We start from the raw sequence: 18,857 nt of genomic DNA on the forward strand, positions 1-18,857 counted from the left end.
TACTTCTCTCAGGAGGTGTATAATGTTACTTCTCGTTCTTCTTGATTTATGAGCAGCTTCTGATGACCATTTTCCGGATGGATCCACTGTGTCATTAGGGGTTTGCAAGCTGGGGAGATTTCACTTCTTTCATTTCTTCTCCATTTATTGATGGAACACTCCCAAATCTCTTTTGGAGGACACCACATCATTAAAAACCAAGATTTAAGGGGTGCTTTGGTGGCTCAGTTGGTTAAGCGTCGGACTTTTTTTTTAAAGATTTTATTTATTTATTCGACAGAGAAATAGCGAGAGCAGGAACACAGGCAGGAGTGGGAGAGGGAGAAGCAGGCTTCCTGCAGAGCAGGGAGCCCGATGTGGGACTCAATCCCAGGACCCTGGGATCACGACCTGAGCCAAAGGCAGACGCTCAACAACTGAGCCACCCAGGCGCCCCTAAGCGTCGGACTCTTGATCTCAGCTCAGGTCTTGATCTCAGGGTCGTGAGTTTGGGTCCCACGTTGGGCTCCACGCTGGGTGTGGAGCCTACTTAAAAAAACGAACAAACAGAAACACTAAGATTTAAGTAGAACGTCCAATATCTACATATTCTCACATTTCTAATTTGCATAGCTCTTCTGCTGACTTGACTATATACTATATGTTGCTGAACTGCACTAAAAAGGAAATTAAAGAGGATAGCTTTAAAAAAATAGATGAGCGGGACGCCTGGGTGGCTCAGTCGGTTAAGCGTCTGCCTTCGGCTCAGGTCATGATCCCAGAGTCCTGAGATCGAGTTCCGCATCAGGCTCTCTGCTCTGCGGGGAGCCTGCTTCTCCCTCTGCCCCTGTCTCTCATGAGATAGATAAATAAAATCTTTAAAAATAAATAAATAAATAAATAAATAAATAATAGATGTGCATGGAAGTTCTTCCCAAGTTTGGTGGTCTGTCTGCCTAATCCAGGGGCATGTACCGCTTTACTAGAGTAAAAAAAAAGCTTTATTTTTCTTAAATCAGTCAGGATGTCTCTTGCCAACCAAATGAGAAAGGAGCCTGCGGAAACTCTGTCAATGTGCATTCTTCTGATCTCCCCCACCGTTCCCTGATGCCAGGTTGGAGAACGAAAGGAAGATTCTGCCAAAGCTGGGTCCCTTTGGGGGGTCCTCTGCAATTAGGCTTTACAAACTGGAAACTGCGTTAGAGGAAGGTGTGTGTGTGTGTGTGTGTGTGTGTGTGTGTGTGTGTGTGTTTAATTTTTAATTTTAAAATCTTCACTCCCTCTGAGCAAATGGGAGGCAGGTCAATCGCTCAGCAGAGAGACTTTAAACAAACCGCATTGCCCGCAAGTCTGCTTCGTGAAGGAGGGGATTTACTCTTCACCCCTCTGCCTGAGGAGTGTTAACAGCAGAATTAAGGCTGGGGAATCTGGCAGGGCTCGCTTGCTGCGGGGGAGGTGTGTCTGTGCCTCTTTGCAAGGCATTAATCACTTGTTTATAGAGGGGGAAGAACAAAAAACACAACAGCAGGAGGACAGTGTGGGCTGCTCAGTCTGAGGTTCCCTTCTCAGAAACCTCCCCGTGCCTTCCCCACCTGCCGCCCACCCGCAGTCGCCTGGGACCAGGTCAGCTTGCCTTTGTCCTGGGCTCCAGAGCAACGTGGGGTGGGGGGCAAAGCCTGGAGAGGTAGGGAGTGCCGGGGCGGGGGTGATCCCCACAGAGCTGGGCATGGGGCTGGCCCCGGGGTCTGCACTCCCTTGAAGTATTTAGGGTATATATTAAGGTATAATGTCCTCCTTCTTTTCTCTTCCTGCCCACCTCACATGCACACCCCTTTTCCTCTATCTGTTTGATCACTGTATTTCCCAAGATCACACTCTAGACCCATGCTCTGGGGGGAAAAAAACCCAAACTGTTATTTTCACATAAATATGTATCTGGAGATACTGGTTTCCTATGGGGAGCTGAACTTGGAAACCTGAGCTGGAGGTGAACCTACTTTCAACTACAAACTATTTGGAATTGCACCACATACGCGTGCATTTGCCATCGATAAAGAGGCAAATAAGCATGTATTTTTTTCTGATGGAAAAAAGTCAACAAAAAAAAACCCCCCTAAAAACAAAAAAAAAATAAATAAATTTAGAAAATCAACACACTCACGGCGTAAATCTGGAATCTACAGAAAAGCTTGGTCACAATTCTGATAATGATCACTTTCCTTCTTCCTCCCCCCACCCCAGGCATATAGTTAAACAAAAATACTGTTTCCTCTTCAGTAGGTTATAATATGTACAAGGGTATCAAATCTAAGAGGTACAAAATGGTAAATGAAAAGTAATCCTCAGGGCACCTGGGTGGCTCAGTCGGTTAAGCGTCTGCCTTCGGCTCAGGTCATGATCTCTGGGTCCTGGGATCGAGCCCCGCATCGGGCTCCCTGCCCCGCGGGAAGCCTGCGTCTCCCTCTCCCACTCCCCCTGCTTGTGTTCCCTCTCTCGCCGTGTCTCTCTCTGTCAAATAAATAAAATCTTAAAAAAAAAAGAAAAGTAATTCTCATGTCTTTCCCACTTCCGTTCCTCATAAACTATCACTGACCTCAAGGTGTTTCTTTCTAGTTATGTTAATATATACATTAATATATATGTATCCTTCTAGTTATATTGATATACAGTATATATGTAGTGTATAATATATATACTATCTGCATATATTATATATAATGTATATAGACTATATGCTATCTGTTTATATATATTATATATAATGTATGTAAAATATTTACAGATACGTATGGGTGTATGTTTCTACACATACACATATAGTTTCACTGCTGCGTTAGTTTCTTTTATTTTCTGAAATACATTATTCATGCCAGAGTGTATTACGTTTTATATGAAGGATGATTTTTTATTGTGAATTTATATACGGGGAATATATTTTGAATAATTCATATTGAATTTGACATTTAAGGAATTATCCCTAGAGAAAAAGAGAGACTAAGTCAGACAAAGTGGGTACAAAATGGCAGCTAGGGATAAATCACAAACATCCACCACATAAACAGTAAGTCTGTTGGGCCAGGTGTTACCCAGACACAAGCCATTTTTTCCTTGGCCTTTATCAATAATAAATGCACTACCCCATCAACTGGACCTCAAGACTTTTGCCTACACTGCAAGCAGATCTTGCTAAATGGACAGAAACTGCCAGGCTGAGCAAGTGTGCTGAAAACATTTACGTCTTGAAACCCTCAGCAATTTGGCCATGTGTTTAAGAGCCTTGGCCTTCGAAGGTTCCAGCTGAGTCCTCCGTGCTCTTTTCTGGCAAGGAGTGCCACTTTAAGGTGCCCGTGATGTTGGATGGGTCTTAAAATGAGCCTTCCACGGTCCCTCCGTGGTCAGGCCAGCGCACTACTCTGCTGTCTCAAATCCATTTGCAATGGCTGTAAAAGGCTGTCAGGCGAGGCTAGCAGTAAATCTTCCCCACCCAATCAAAAAGGCTGACAAGAGAGAAGCGGCTTGAATTTTCACCCCAGCTTTGCAAACTCCAACAGTCCTGCTGTGTTGGCCTTGTTTCTTGTGTTCCACTAAAGCAACTAAGCATGCTCCTTTCTCTCCCCCATGGTGGCCTAGTGCAGACCTGAGCCATAGAGCTCATCCTTGGTTTCATGGTCGTGGAAAAAATGTCAGTCTGGAGTCCTTGCTCCTCAGGCTGATGGCTGTTCACGGCGCATGGCCCCCCTCTTTCTGTGTCTTTGTGAAAGCTAGTGAAATTTTGCTGGCAAACAGGTTTTTCTGGCTGATTACCCTTAAGATAGATGTTTCCCTTGACTGAGGGAAGCCAGGGACTTTCAGGAATGTTTGCAGGCAAAGGAGTTTCAATGGTGTTTGGAGGAGCTCCAGGACGCGATTCTGAACATACCTCTTGGGTAGTCACTGTCCCCACTGGTCAAAGAATTCTAGAAAACAGAGCATCAGCTGGATTTGCTGATTTGGAGTTTTAGGACAGGCAAGCGGGTGGACAAACCAGCGTGGGTTTTGAGTGCAAACAACTGGCTTTCGACTCATCGATTCCCAACATTGCGAACAAAGCCAGCCAGACAACCTCTCCATCCCTTATAGTACCTATCCAGGGGCTGAAGCTTCCTGCTCGATCTCCTGGGGCCCGTGGATAAAATCCTCGGCAAAACTTTAAAGTACAGAATGTTTGGAAGCTGGATTGTTATGATGGAAGTCACAGTGATATAAGGGAAGCAGCTCCTAGAGTGAAATCCACTGACATTTGTCAAGCATATGGAAATCTTCTTGTTCCCCATGTTGGAAAAGTGTGAAATTCTGGGAGCTCCAGAGATGGAGCAATAGAATGGTTATTCCAGTTGGTGTACAGATAAGCTGCTCTTCAGATGCGTGGAAAGATAAATCCTAGGGCAGCACATTCTCCAAGGAAGGACTGGACATATAAATGTGCAAAAGCCTAAACACTCACACACCCCCACACATTGAAAATACATGCAGAATTGGAGCTATAGGGCATGTGGGATTTTTTATTATTTTTAGTATTTCTTTTTTATTTTTTTAAAGATTTTATTTATTTATTTGAGAGAGAGAGAATGAGAGATAGAGAGCACGAGAGGGAAGAGGGTCAGAGGGAGAAGCAGACTCCCTGCCGAGCAGGGAGCCCGATGTGGGACTCGACCCCGGGACTCCAGGATCATGACCTGAGCCGAAGGCAGTCGCTTAACCAACTGAGCCACCCTGGTGCCCTATTTTTAGTATTTCTTACTTAGTATTTCAGTGTGCTCCCCTAGGAGCACCCAGAGGATGATTTTAGAACCCAGATCGAATCATTATTCGCCACCACGCTATATATCTTCCGTAGCTTCCCATTGCTCTTCAGGGAGAGACCACACGTTTTAAATGGAATTTCGAGGCTCTGCAGGGTCCAGTTCTGCCCTCTTCTCTGATTCAATCTGCCTCAAGTCCTTGGTCATTTTTCTCTGCTCTTGCCTGTGGTGGATGCAATGATGGAACCCATACCTTCACACCCGTGTATCCGTGCACTTTGCCTGGTGCCTTGGAAGTTCCTCTCACTTGAGAGTCAGGTAACTTCCCTGACCTTTGGCTTTGGGCTAGGTCAGATGACCTGCTTTGGCCACTCAAAAGTGGGCAGAAATGACAGTGGCCAGTTCCGACCCCAGGCCTTCAGAGATATGCCATATTTCTGCTGGTCCTTTCATGCCTCTGCTACTATCCATTGAGGTTTCCTTGAATAGCCGTGGTCGCTGCAGCCTGGGTCCCACCTGGAACCAATACACACGGAGCAGGCTGGACTTTGATTTGCCTCTGGGAGCTAAGCCCTATCAGATCCACAGCTTGAAGCACAGAAGCCTAGCTGAACCCTGCCAAGTTCCACCAACCTGGGAACATGGGAGAAACGAATGCTTCTTCTTATTGCCACCAAGGCTAGGTGCTTGCTTGTTTCACAGCAGTAGCTGACTGTTACAAGACACCCTGATTTTTTTTTTCGTACTCATTCTTGCCCTACTTGCTCTACCACAGGGCCCAGGATGCTGCATCCTCGTCACCTGAGTGACTCCTATTCATGCTTCAGAGCTTAGCTCAAAGCTTACTTCCCTTGAGAAGCCTTTCCTGGCCCTTCCGAGTAGGTGTGAACCCCAATTACACACCCTCTACAGCACCTTGTCTTTCCTTCATGGCCCTTATCAAAGTTGTACCTTTAGGTGATCATTCAGTTGTTACCTGTCTTCCTCCCTAAAGCCCTGTGTGGTCAGGAACCTTCTGGGTGGTTCAGATATGTATCCCCAGGGCCTAGAACACTACCTCTCCAGACACGTAGTGGACACTCAATATTGTTTGTGGAATGGATCAATGAATGGATCAATGGGTCGAGTGCAATTTCTCCAGGTCAAAGATATTCTGAGTCTAAGATGAACAGCTTTTAGGGTCTGAAAGACCAGTATGGAAAGAGAGAATAAAAACGTGACACAAATAAAGAAACATCGGTACACAACAGCATGTCGACAAAGGTGACTGGATTCAGGTTGAGAACAAAGTAAGTTTGGGTTGGCTGCAGTCATCATTGACTCATTCAAGGACACACCAGGCCCTTAGAGTCTCCACATAATGCCAGGGGAGACTTCTAGAGTGGGTGATCTTTAGGCTGAGTCCTTTTCTTTTCTTTTTTCTTTTTTTTTTTTTAAAGATTTATTTATTTATTTTAGAGAGAGAGGGAGAGGGGGGTGGAGGGGAATAGGGAGAGGGAGAGAGGATCCCAAGCAGATTCTGCACTGAGCGACAAACCCCAAACTGGACTTGACCCTGAAGCCCCCACGGCCCCAAGATCACGACCTGAGCCAAAACCAAGAGTCAGCGGCCCAACCGACTGCGCCACCCAGGTGCCCCTCCTTGGGCTGAGTCTTAAGGCATGAAAAGGGCTACAGCCTGTTACAGCTGCAGAATCTTGAAGGGGAGTGAATGACTAGCTCCAGGGGCATTTAGGGAGGCTTCATGGAGGAGAGGACTTTTGAACGGGGCCACACAGATGAGTCGAATCCACCAAATGGTATGTGGCAGGGAGGGGAGATATTCAGGACAGAGGGGATGGCACAAAGAAACACCCAGAAGCATGGACAGGAGCATGACAGTATTTAGGGGATGGCAAGTTGCTTGATGGTACGAGCCAGGGAGGGTCAGGACCTGAGTGCCTGGCTGGCTGGCAAATAATGAGGGTTAATATTTATCCAGCACTTACCCTGTGTTGTGTTAAACACTTGACACATATTATGAGTCTAATCCTGGCCTCACCCATCTCCACCACCAAGGAAGTTGGTGCTGTTGCCTCGCTAGTTTACAGATCAGGAAAGCGAAGCACAGAGAGGTTGAGTAACTTACCCAAGGTCACAAGGTGAGGAGGTGCCAGGGCCAGCCTGGCTGCAGACTCTGGTGTGTCTGAGCCGTCAGACAGTTCTGCCAGGAGCCTCTGGACTGCCGGGCTTAGCAGTCAGGATGTCGTCCTTCAGGGAAGGGAGATGGGGAAAGACTGTGGGGCCGGGGCCATGGCCGGCTGTGGGAGCCAGGCTAGGGACAGTAGATCCGGGCAGGCATTGACTACACAGAAATAAAAGAAAGGGGTTCCTGGCAGGGGGCGGGGCTGATGAGTCAACCAAGTTAGAGGTCAATTTAACAAGCAACTACAGCTCTATCGAGAAATTCTCCGAAGCAGGAGAGGGGAGACTGGCAGCTGCAGGAGAAAATGAGAGACGTGGAGAGATGCTCAGGAAAAGATAAGGAAGATCTAAGTAAATATTTTGATGCGGGGGTGGTGGGGGTGGTGGGGGAGTCCGGTGACTTTTTATGCCCAGACCTCAGTGCAGGAGCTAATGGGAAAATATGTAACCTGGGGTTATGGAGTATGGGCGAGGAGAAGTCAGATGGAAAAGATAGACGTATCAGAGGGGAAGCTAATGGAACCACACGGGAGACGTTAAAAGGCAATAAATCCGGCAGCCTGAATGGTATTTGCCCAGGAATTCCGTGGAGGAGGGTTAGCTCTTAGAAACCTGCTCACCTGGGGCTAGGGCTGAGCGTGGCCAGGGTCCCCTGTGGCCTGGAAACCAGGGCTTTGGACCCATCCTGAGAAGAACAAGATCCCAGAGATGGGTTTCCAGGCTGGGAGCGGCCTGGGAAGTCTCTGGAGACAGAGGGAGCCCCGGATTGTGGGAGGCTGGGCCGGCCAAGGGGCTCCAACACCTCAATCACTGGGGAACGTTCTCTGGGAGAGTTAAGCAGCCCGTGGGGAAGGGAGAACCACAGCATATAATTTATTTCCCTACTCCCTGACAAAATTCTTCCCAGAAGGCGTGGATGGTAATTCTCTGTAATTATATCTCATTCGTGGTTCTGCGCATTAACTCATCAGTGTTCGCAGCATACCTGGGGGGAATGGTGGGGGGTTGGTAATGACCGACTTTATTAGCCAGGTGGGGGAAACTGAGGCACCTCTGGTGGGAGGCACAGGGTCAGAACTGCGACTTCCTGGAGAGCAAACGTTTAAAGGGAGGAGAGGAAGAGATCGGGCGTGGGGCCTGGGCTCAATCTCTTCTTCCTGTGCTCTCCTGTTTGATCTGAGGAAAGTCACTCAATCTCTCTGGACCATGGTTTCCTGACCTACAAATTAAGAGAGCTGGGTACAGTGGACTCTATGGTTCCTGACTCGGAGTGTGTTTGGAAGTTTCACCTCCCACCAACTTACGGAGAAATACGAGGTTCGTTGTGTGATGATGAGAGTGGATTTGAGTTAGTTTGTAAGTTGAACCTGGTCATGTTGTCGATACGAGACACTGTGATGAAGACCTCCTGACCTTCAGAGGAAGGTAAGTCTCAGATTAAATTTACGTTGTTTTTTTTTTTAACAGTATCTTATTTTTATTTAATTTAATTTTTAGAGAGAGAGAAAGAGAGAGCACGAGTGTTGGTGGAGAGAGGATCTTAAGCAGGTACCACGCCCAACATGGAGCCTGGTGCGGGGCTCAATCTCACGACTCTGAGATCGTGACCTGAGCCAATGCCAAGGGTTGGATGCTCAACCGACTCTGCCACCCACGTACCCCTAAACTTATGGTTTATTGAAGCCATTACTTTTGGGGTGGTTCATTTTAGAGCAATCGGTAATTGATACAGTGAATAACTGAGGTTTTCTTGTTTCTAGAAACCCTGATTTTTCTTGCTTTTTGATCCACATGCTGATGGCTTCTTCTCTTGATCCAGTTGGCTGGAGACATTTGAAAGCTAGGTCCTTTCACCTGTAAGAGTTTCAACTTGCCTGAAGGAATGAAATAAGAACCATGAACGTTCTTTGAGAGTCACTAAGCAATCTGAATGTATTGATGTGATGACTATTTTTTTCTTGCCTTCTTACTTATTAAGGACAGAATTTAGGTAAAGGAAGAAGGAAGTGAGGAAAGAGGAAGGGAACCAGAATTTACTGAGCATCTAATGGGTCCAGGTGCTTTGTGATTGCTTTCCATCCATTGTCCTGTCCACGCAACAACCCTGGGAGGTACAGAGCCCATTGTGCAGATGAGCAGACTGAGGCTCAGGAAATCCCTCCTAGCTGGGCTGTGATTGGAGTCAGGATTCAAACCAAGGTCTGTCTGGATACAATGGTCAGACTTTATCCATTGCTCTGAGCTTGTAGGAAGAGAGGTGGTGTCTGAGGCCATGTGAGAGCTTAGATCTTCTTCTTCTTTGACTTCATCTTGGCCTGAAACTGGTTTTGGAGAGACAGAAGCTAGGATCTTTTCTTTCTAGTTCCACCTTGAGCTTTAGATCAGGGAGGGTCCTGCCAGGAAACAGCTGCATCTCAGACTCTTCCAGCAGGAAGAGTAGCCACTTACAGGGCGGTGAGTGGGGTTAAGGAACTCAGCAAGAGATGCTGGAGCTCTTTGGGGCCGGCAACAGTGGGAGCCATTACCACCCTTTGGGCTGCAGGGGTCAGGTGTGGGGGTGTATGGAGCCCGTGAGGGCTGGAACCACAGAGACAGGCTGTCCAGCGAGAGCCACTCTCATGGAGGCTCATGTTCAGGGAGGGCTGGGGGATAGATACTTTGACATGATCTCTCAATCCACCCTACCCCCTCCCTGCGGCCAGTGCCTTCCATAAGCTGAGCCCAATCAGAAGCTAGGGAGCAAGGGGTCTGGTGAGGAATCTTCAGGGGTTGGCTCCATGGACAGTGGGCAGAGCAAAGAAGGTGGAGCACAGATGTGTGTGTGTGGGTTGGGGAGGGGGTTGGGAGGTGCAGAATAAACAGCACAGTCTTGGCCCCATCCCCTGCCCTTAATGAGCCTCCCACTGGGAACCTATTCCATGACCTTGAAACTGTCTCCTGCAGAGAAAGGGGACTGTTAGGTGCATTTCAGTAGGTGCACTGGGAATTTCCTGGAACTGTGGCGTGCTCACCAAATCCTGCACGAAACACTCTCTCCACCTGTCAGCGCCCAGATAGGGCTCAAGTGTGTGGCTGTCGCATTTGGAGAGGAATTTGGAGCGTGTGTGTCTCCGGGGCATTCTCCAGCCCCTTTTTATCGGGAATCTTATTTTAAAGGTAGTGTGTATTTGCTTAATTCGTTGTTTTTATTATTTACTGGCTGTGTGACTTTGGGGATGTGGTGTCACCTCCCTGGGACTCTGTCTTCTCATCTGTAAGATGGATTCGCATAGGAATTGAATAAGATTGTCCACCTGCAGCACTTAGAATGGTCGGGGCCAGATGCCTATTAAGCACATAGGGATTGATCTTTTTTTTTCTTCTCTTTCATATCCATCCTGCCTCTCCTCCTTCCTCTTCCTCCTCTTCCTCCTTTTCCTGTTACGGAGGACAGACCCTGTGTAGCCGAGAAAGCCGGGCTGGCGTGCAGGGAGGGGAGGCGGTCGTTTGGATTCACTCTGGACCTGTAGCCATCTTTTTAGGACAGTTTACTTAAAAAATAATTGTATTCGTTTGCTCGGGTTGCCATGACAAAATGCTACAAACAGAGTGGCTTGAACAACAGAAAGGTATTTCCTTCCTCTGGAGGCTGGAGGTCCAAGGTCAAGGTGCTGGCAGGGTCAGTTTCCTCTGAGACCTCTCTCCTTGGCTTGCAGGTGGCCGTCTTCTTGTTTCTCTTCACATGGTCATCCTTCTGGGCACCTGTGTCCTGGCGTCTCTCTGTGGGTCCTCATCTCCTCTAAGGATACCAGTCAGATTGGTATAGGGCCACTCTAAAGGCCTCCTCTCACGTAATCTCCTCTTTAAAGACCCTGTGTCCAGGGGCACCTGGGTGGCTCAGTGGGTTGTGTGTCTGCCTTCAGCTCAGGTCATGATCCCAGGGTCCTGGATCCTGGGATCAAATTCTGCATTGGGCTCCCCGCTCAGTGGGAAGCCTGCTTCTCCCTCCCCAACCCTCGCCCCCCCCACCGCTTGTGCTCTCTCTCTCTCTCTGTCAAATAAATAAATAAAATCTTAAAAAAAATAAAGATCTTGACTCCAAATACAGCCACATTCTGAGGTCCTGGGGATTAGGGCTTTAACATAGGAATTTCGGGGAGGGGCAGAGGGACACAGTCCAGACCATAACAAACACACTTAGAGTTATTATTATTTTTTTTAGTTCCAAAATTATATGAGGTTGAACCTTATGAAATTGCTGATAGTCAGTTATGTTCGATCTACAACCAGAGCAATTCCCTTGGAAGCCTGCCCTGCGTTGCCCGCAGGGGACAACTGTGGACGTACCTCCTGGCTCTCACTGTGTGAACACCAGGGACAAACCTGCACAAAAAAGGGCACGTGGGCAGCAGTCCACTGGGACCACTCTCACATCTAGAAGGGGGTCTCGCTTGCTGTCCCACAGGCGTGTTTTTCAGGCTGCAGATCTCCCCGTTCTTCACTGACACATGCAGGCGGCGCACACTGTATATCCAGCCTGTTTCTTGCCCTGTGGAAGTTCACTTTCCTCCTCCTTCCTTCCTTCTCCTCTCCCCCGGATAATCTTCATTCCAGAGAGGATCTCATTATGGGAAGAGCAGGCAAGCTCACCTCATGACCTTGGCCATCAGGGTCTAAGCATCTTACATATATGAATAACTTGATCCTTAGGTCAGCCCTATTGAAGAGGCGTGGTCATTGTCCCCATTTTACAGATGGGAAAAATGAGGCCCGGAGAAAGTATATAACTTCTCTAGTGTCGTACATGCTAGTAAATGGCAAAGCTGGGCTTTTGAACCCAGGCAGACAGGTTCTCGATGCTACACTCTTGATTGACCACTGATGAGCCCAGCCGGCGACATCAGAGAGAGAACCTGCTGAGCTCTGGTTCAGACGGGTCACTGGGGACAGCTGTTGGAGTTTCTTTTTGCAGGGTCCATCCAAGGGACAGGACTCCACGGCTTCCACCAGGATATCCTTCGGTTCTTGCCGTCTCTTGGGCAAACTGCATATCTGTGGCCTCTCCTCGGGGACTGGAAGTGACAGCTGGGACTTGCTTCGTGACATCACATCACGGGAATCTGAGAGCCCAAAGCCTTTGAGGTTGGCGCGGTGACGGTAATTACTGGCCTCCGAGCATGACGGGGTGGATGAATGAGGTAGTGCGTGGAAAGGGGTTGGCACAGTGCCGGGCACTCAGAAGGCACTCCGTGGGGCGGTCAGGCTGGGCCTCATCCGTTGTTCCGTAGTCTGGTAACTCTTAAGCCTGGAATACAAATCCGATGGTTTGGGCGTCCCTGATGGAACTTGCTTTTTCAGGAGGGGAAAGGAAGGAAGAATTGAGATTTGCAGGTCACTTACCTAAGCCAGGCACCCTGGGAAGCACTTGACATACACCATCTCATAATCTTCAAAAACAGCTCTAAGGAAAAGACACCTGTTTTACAGATACAGAGACTGAGGTCCAGAGATGGGCTTGCTCAAGGTCACTTGGCAGGTAAGGGGTACAACTGGGCTTCTGATGATTTCTTTCGCTTAACCTTTTCTCCGAAGCATCACTAACTTCTCCCTTCCTACCGCGTCGCTTCTCTTAGCATATGCACACATGTTCTTATAGCTCCAGAACTTTTTTTTTAAATTGAGGGATACTTTATATACAGCAAAATTCAGCTTTTTTGGTGTATGGTTCTAGGAATTTGATAAATGCATACAGTCACGTCACTACCACCAGGATAAGGATCTAGAGCATTTCTGTTTCTATCAGCCCCCAAGTTCCCTTGTGCTCCTCTCAAGTCAGCCTTGAGGACCTCCCTCCATAACCCTGTTTCCTCCCACCTCTCTCTGTCTCCTTTGGATGCTTCTTGCCCTCCTCGATTTCCCAACATTGGGAGATCTTTCAGCATTTTCCAGTTCTCTTCTCATTAGTGTGTCCCTGTTAGATGCCCCCACGTGGTTCTATGACTTTTGGTGACAGCTATATGCTAAATTGTGAGCTCCCACCTCATCTCCTGCGCTGGGCTTACAAATTCATTCCACAACCCACCGGCCTCTCCATGAGAGCTGATATTTCAGATGTTCAAAGCAAAACTCTTAGCACTCTCCTTTGGAGACTTATTTCTCTAGTATGGCAATTTCCCAAGAAGGACCTCACTTCCTGCGGAGAGCCCAGACCCCAAATATTGACTGCTTCTCTCCTGCTCTGTCTGCTGTAATCCAAATTCTCACCTGATTCAGTCGAGCTGGCCTTCGAGCTCTGCCTCCGGTAAGCCATCTTCTTTCCAACTTGACAGCCACCCTCTTTGCCTACCTGGAGACTGCAAGCCTCCTTGTGATTTCCTGCTCCTCTCCTATCAATTTTCAGAAGATCTTGAGACTGTAAAGGTAGGTCATGTTATTCCCTTACGAAAAACCCTTTGATAACTTCCCAGTGCACTTAAAGTAAAATCCAAGCTTCTTCATGGGGCTTGCAAGGCTTTCCATGGGTTGGCCTTTGGCAGGCCCTCAGTCTTTTCCACCTGCTTTTCTTTCCCACACACATAAGGTTAAGCCACCCTGTTTTATTTTTCTACCTTAACTCTGGGCATTGTATCAGGTAGCTACTGCTGTGTGACAAATTATCCTTAACTTAAGGCCTTAAAATGACAGTAAGGTTCTATGATCTGACATGATTCTGTGGGTCAGGCATTGGCATAGCTTGGCTGGACAGGTCTGGCTCAAGGTCTCGTGAAGGTGCAGCTGTAAGTCGGCCAGAGCTGCTGTCATCCAAAGGCTCGGCTGGGGCTCTAAGATCCAATTGTGAGATGGCTCATTCACACCAGGGATAAATTCACACAGGTGCTGGCTATCAGCTGGAAGCCTCAGTTTCCCCCCATATGGGTCTCTCCATGGGCTGCTTGAGTGAGCTTTTGAGCTCATCTCACTTAAAAGACCTTCCTCAACAGCCCACTTTCTTCTTTCTACATCCGTTTATTGAGCACCTGCCAGTAGTGCCCTTCCCCCACACCGTGGCGGGATGGATTCCTTAGTATCTTTCTAGCCTTTGCTCATATGCTGAGGTCTTCGCTTTCCACCCCACCCCAAAGTGCAACCCTCTCCCTCCCATCCTTCCTGCCTTGCTTTTGTCTTTATCGTGGCCCTTTTTGCCTTGTAAGGAGCCATTTAACACCTTTCCTTACTATGCTAGTTTTAAAAAATTATCTTTCTCTCCAAATTAGAATGTAAGCTCCGTGGGCATTTTTGTGTGGTTTGTTCACTGATGTGTCCCCAGAACCTGGTCTTGTGACCAATGCATAACCGGCTTTCAGAATAGTCATGGACTACGTGAACCAATCAGCTTTTCCTCCCTCTGGCCTGGGTGCTCCTTCTGTCACACCTGACTGCTTTTCTGAGCACCGCTTCCTGTCCCTGATCCATGGGGGTGGATTACATCATCCCAGGCAACATCTCTGGCTTTCTCGAGGGTCAACACAATGAAGGATGTAGGAGTATTGTGTAACAAAGGGTTATGCCAATGATCGTGAGGGTGATCAGTGTTAACCCTTCCCCCAGTTCCAGAGAGGGGCACCCCCCATTCCCCCCCCCCTTTTTTGTGATCCTCTGTGTGTCCTCCTGGCTGGTTTCCATCTCCTTTCCCAAAGCTTTCCCCCTTCCCACCCATGGATGCCATGTGGTGCTTCATCATTTATAGTGGCAGCCAATAGCGGTGGGGTGCATGCAGCGTAGGGGCTCCTTTTGGACATGAGAGCCGGAGAAAGTGTAGCTCGAGTTTCTCTGGGTACGATGAGATGGAGGAGGTGGTCCGGGGATCGAGAATCTCAGGGCACCCAGCTCTCTATGAGCTGCCCCAGCATATTCCCACCTCTTGAATCCAGTGGGCCTACGTGCCTGGTCGTCGGCTATTTGTATGAGCACGTTTACTTCCGGATCACCTTTGGAAGCTGTTCATATCCACATTTTGCAGAGGGGGAAAGTGAGGCCCAACTGGGGAAGGTCACTGTATTGGCTATTGGTTATTGGTTATCTATTGCTCAGTAACAAACCACCCCGGACTTAGTGGCCTGAAGATAGCTCATTTATTATGCTCACAAATTCTGTGGGTCAGGAATTTGGATGGGGAACAGCGGGGCTAGCCTGTTCCTGCTCCATGGTGTCTGAAGGGCTGGGAGTGATTGGAACAGTTGGGGGATGGTTCAGACCCCTGAAGGCTGGCTCGTTCATGTGTCCGGCACTGGAGCTGGCTGGCTCAAAGGCTGGCCTGAGCTGGGACAGTTGATGGCAACAACCCTCTGTGGTCTCTTCTGGCAGTCTGGGAGTCCTCGAATCACGGCAGCAGGACTCATTACAGGAATTGGCGCCTGTGGTTATGGAGGCCAAGAAGTCCCACGATCTGCCCTCTGCAAGCTGGAGACCCAGGGGAGCTGCTGGGGTAATTCAGTCCAAGTCTGAAGGTCTACACACTGGGGACTGATGATGGAGGTCCGAGACCTGAGACCCAGAAGCAGTGAGGCCCGAGGGCAGGAGAACATGGATGTCCTAGCTCGAGCCAAGAGTAAATTGGCCCTTCCTCCTCCTCTTTGTGTTATGGGCTCCCTCAAAGGATTGCAGGATGCCCGCCCACACTGGTGAGGGCTGTCTTACTTAGCCAGGCCACCGGTTCAAATGCTAACCTCTTCTGGAAACACCCTGGCGGATACACCGAGGAATAATGTTTTACCAACTATCTGGGCATCCTTTGGCCCAGTCAAAAAACTAGCCGTCACACTACCTTCGCCCAGATCATCATGCCAGCCTTTTAACTTTGTTTAACTGCCTGAAATGAACGGGAGCAAATCTCTGCTGGGCGTGAGGGTGAGAAATGAGCTCTGAAGTGATGTTGTTACCCAGAAAGGAATGGTGGGGTGCGTGCTCTAATGTGGGCTGGGTTCCTTGAGCCCAATACCAGTGGTTCCCTTCCAGGGCCCAGGGTGTCTGGTAATGTGCATCCAGCTGGCTGGCCCAGAGAGGGGCAGAGCCAGAGGCCTCATGGAGGGCTGCCCGAAGCGGTCCTAGCACGGGGTGCAGGCCTTAGGCAGGGGCACCTCTCCCCAGTCCTGGTTGGCTGAGAGGGCCACACACAGACAGACAGAGGTTTCCCTGAAAGGGATGGTTAATTGTCTCCAGGTCAAGGGGACTTGTAGAACTACAGCTTCCTGCACTGGGCCAGGTCATGTGGGAGCAGAAGCCCTGCCCCACCCCCTGGCCACTCTAATTTCCTTGCCAGTTCTCCAGAAATCCAGGTCAGTTTCCAAGCCTGGGGCTCCAGGCTGCCTGAGCATGGGTTCGCTGCCAGGGTCACTGACTGGACAAGGAGGTCAGTTTCAGCAGGAAACCTACCTGTAAGCGATGGGGGCCACATCAGGGTTCTGAACAATGTGGCTCCAGCCTCTGCAAGAGCCTGGTGTTTCCCCTTCACTTTACACCTGGGGAGACATTCATCATTTATTAAACAAACATGTTTCATAAATGTGTCTATCTACTATCCACCTACCTACCCACTTACCAACCAGGCCTAATGGGAGGTACTTACAAAATAACTCTCATTTGCAATTCTTACAACCCTGAGAAGTTTTGTTTTTGTTTTGTTTTTTTACAAATTCCCATTTTAATAGATTTTTTTTATACTTTCCCATTTCATAGATGAGAATAGTGAGTCCCAGAGTGGTTAAGAGGCTTCTTCAGGGTCACTCAGCTGGTGACCGTCAAGAGGGACTTGAACTCTTCCCCTGTGGCCCCTGTGCCCCGCCCTCTTCTAGATTTAACCTTGAACCTCTGAACCCAAGGGCCTGCCTGACAGCAGGTCCCCTCTTTTACCTGGCTTCCCGGTCAGGAGAGGAGGAAGCTCGGGCCCTCCCTCTGACCCACCCAGCCACCCACCCGAGGTACCATTAAAGTTAATTGTTTTTACTGCCAGTTTAACATAGTCTTGTAAATTTTTTTACGATGTGGCCCAGGAACGCTGAGCTGTGTGCAGAACTCAGGGACAAAACACAGTTTGAACACAGAAGCTTGGCCCCACCACTAGAGGGGGAGGGGGGGGCCCCACCTGGAGGTTGTAAGAGGGGGGTGCCCTCAGCTCTCCAGGGGACCCTCTTCTCCTCACCCTGTGTTACCTGGGTGACGGTTATCCTCCACCGCACCCCTGCTGACTGGTTAGGTATGCGTCTTAACCTAAACTGTGGAATCCTATGGTATCCGAACCCCCTAAGCACTTGGTAGAGGGTTCTGGAATTTTCAGAAAGGTTATGGGCAACTCTGGCACAGAAGGTGTGGCTTTGGGCGCGCTTGGGTCCCCTCCAGCCTCTGGATGCACAGATGGGCTGGCCCAAGCAGGTGCAAGGTGGGTGCTAGGGGCACCTATTCTAGGGTGTAGGGAACCTTGGTTCAGGTCTTCCCTTTTCTACTCTTGCCTGCCTAGAAAGCCCAGCCTTCCTGGACCGTCCCTTTAAGAGGCTTAGCCCCAGGTTAGTGGAGAAGACAGTGGTTGCTAAGCACTGGGCAGCACCTTACTTCCACACCCAGACTTTCTCACTTTCTCCGTGCCTGGCATCCCCATTCTGAGGCTCTGTTTTGGCATTTGTCTGTGGTTGGTATTAAACTGCTACTTCTAATGCGCCCAGAAGAGTGCCAGACACATACTCAGCATCTGTAATGGGTGACATTATGTAGCATTCACGATTAAGCCCAAGTATTCAGGAGGCACATACTGCATGCAGAGCCTTGTGGTAGGAGCTGGCGATACACAGAGAAGCCTGGCGTCGTCACATGGAAGGGACTTTTAGTCTGGGCGTAGGCAAACTAGGCAGACATTAGGGACGGAGGAACTGAGCATCAAACCCGCAGGTAGATAGCTGGTTCTCAAAGCATATTCCGGGCTCCGCAGCACCAGCATCGCCCGCCCCGGGAACCTGTTAGAAATGCAAATTCTCTGGCCGCACCGCAGACCTCCTGAATCCGGAGCTTTGGGGGTGGGGCCCGGCAGTCTGGGTCTAGCAGGCCCTCCAGGTGACTGTAATGCTCGCTAAGGTTAAGAACCTGTGATGCTATGGATATAGGCGCAGGCTTTGGAGTGAGGTTTGACTTTCCTTGTTAGTTTCGAGGTTTGGGTCAAGAAATTCTAAGCAGCTCATTGGGGGGTGGAAGGAATGGAGGGGGAGGGGGAGGGGAGGGAGTGGTGTGTGGGCGGGAGAAATTGGCCCCAGCCGGGTGAGGATGAGGATGAGGGGAACCAGCAGCCCTCTCGCCATAGAGCCTCCTGGGTCAGAGGCCGCATTTCTCTGCAGGATGGACGACTGGGCACGACCCAATTCGAGGAGGTCAGAGGGGCGCCTCAGGACGTGCCCACTCCGATCCGAAGCCTGTAAACCCCGAGTTCTGGCCAACGTCGTCTCTTCCAGGCGGCCGGCTTTGGGGGCACCCTAACTTTTGCGAACCTCAATTTCCCCGACCTGGCGGGATCACTGCGGCTTGAATGAGGCTAGAGGTTGGCAGAAGCTCCGTGGAAGCTACAGAGTCCCGCCTCAGGACCAATTTCCAGCGCTGCTCAGGTCAGTAGCCCGTAGAAAGTTCCTCCGGCGCGCGGTCGGCGAAGCCCGAGCGAGGGAAGTAGGCGGGGGCGCACGCGGGCTCACGACTGCTGGGGATTCGGGACCTGCCGCCGCGCATCTTTTATGAGAATACTCCACTTGGGGTGACATGGGGTCGTGCGATCAGGGCGTGAGGTTCACGCCCAGGCTTTTCTGCAAAGCGTCCGGGCGTGATCGAGTGTCTGTAACGCTAATGAACTGCGCAGGGGCTGAACTTGGGGGCTCACCGGGGAGGAGGGCCGGTCCGCGCGGACCTCGCCGAGCGCAGGGCGTG

The 18,857-nt window shown here is 49.6% G+C and overlaps 1 long non-coding RNA gene across 11 annotated transcripts in view; it reads left to right on the top strand.

Annotated features, from left to right (window-relative positions):
* Positions 1–7,224: 7,224 nt before the first annotated feature.
* LOC113913015 overlaps positions 7,225–18,857 on the top strand; it is a 124,965-nt gene continuing 113,332 nt past the window's right edge. For 7 of the 11 annotated variants that reach the window (XR_003517067.2, XR_003517059.2, XR_003517060.2 and 4 more), the window contains exons 1-6: positions 7,305–8,369; positions 11,896–12,080; positions 12,411–12,459; positions 13,253–13,343; positions 15,267–15,809; positions 18,281–18,544. This is a non-coding gene — a long non-coding RNA (uncharacterized LOC113913015). The other 4 variants (XR_003517062.2, XR_003517070.2, XR_003517069.2 and 1 more) reach the window with 4 other exon arrangements.

This window comes from Zalophus californianus, chromosome 14, assembly GCF_009762305.2.
Source record: "Zalophus californianus isolate mZalCal1 chromosome 14, mZalCal1.pri.v2, whole genome shotgun sequence".
Lineage (NCBI taxonomy): Eukaryota > Metazoa > Chordata > Mammalia > Carnivora > Otariidae > Zalophus > Zalophus californianus.